The sequence below is a fragment of the Canis lupus genome, chromosome 8 (assembly GCF_011100685.1).
Source record: "Canis lupus familiaris isolate Mischka breed German Shepherd chromosome 8, alternate assembly UU_Cfam_GSD_1.0, whole genome shotgun sequence".
In the NCBI taxonomy this organism is placed as follows: Eukaryota; Metazoa; Chordata; class Mammalia; order Carnivora; family Canidae; genus Canis; species Canis lupus.
In genome coordinates, this window is record NC_049229.1 from 52,859,888 (window position 1) to 52,860,763 (window position 876).

At 36.1% G+C, this 876-nt stretch overlaps 1 pseudogene; it reads right to left on the reverse strand.

The window, feature by feature from the left end:
- Positions 1 to 231: 231 nt before the first annotated feature.
- Positions 232 to 363, reverse strand: LOC119873146 (annotated as a pseudogene).
- Between the last annotated feature and the right edge of the window lie 513 nt (positions 364 to 876).

Consider the following 876-nt stretch of genomic DNA (forward strand, 5'->3'; position numbering starts at 1 on the left):
GACAAGATGGAGAAAATATGACTGGATAAAAGTTCAATCAGGTGGCTCAGTAATCTATTTAATAAACGCACTTGCTAAATGACAACAGATTGATATAAATGCAGAAAGGGTCTCTTATGTAATGTAATTTTCAGATCCGTTTTGTTTAATGTCTTGTAATAAGTGATCACTCTAATAACAATAGTAACACCTAACTTTTACTGAGTTCTTACATTGGTCCAGATGACACCAGGTTATGTGTGCTTTCTTATTCAACCTCCTCAAAACTTTGAAGATAGACGTTAATATTACCCCCATTTTAATTAGCAATAATCGTGCCTCAGATAAACCTCATTGGCTACAATACTGCCACTGCACAAAGCTATTACCCCCATTGTAAATGAGGAAAAGAGACTTAGTGATTTTTGATTATAGTTAAACAGCAAAATAGCCATGATGGCTTACTCCAACTGCTCTTTTTTAAATGTTGGAGAAATCTTAGAAATAAAAGGAAGACACGGATTCCAGCAACTGACAACAATAATAGAGATATCAAAAACCTTTGGAAAACTCCAGGGCTATTTTTGGCTAGCAAATCTAGAAAATAAAGACTGGGACAGAGATGGATGTTTCATGCTGTTTGCTTGTGGTGCCTTAAGATGATCAGTGGTTGCCAACATAGTGGAAGAAACCTACAGAAGTGAATCAGATGCTGATTCAGAGGGCTAACAGTAGGATTATTCCAAAGCCCTGAATGAATAAGGAATTGATTAAAATAGGTACAGCTAACCACTTCTCAAGTATCCACTTCTCATTCTCTTCAAATCAAAACCTTCAAGGGTGTTAAACTATAAGGAAACTGCCTCCTTTTACTCGTTGTCCAAGATTTAGAAGATG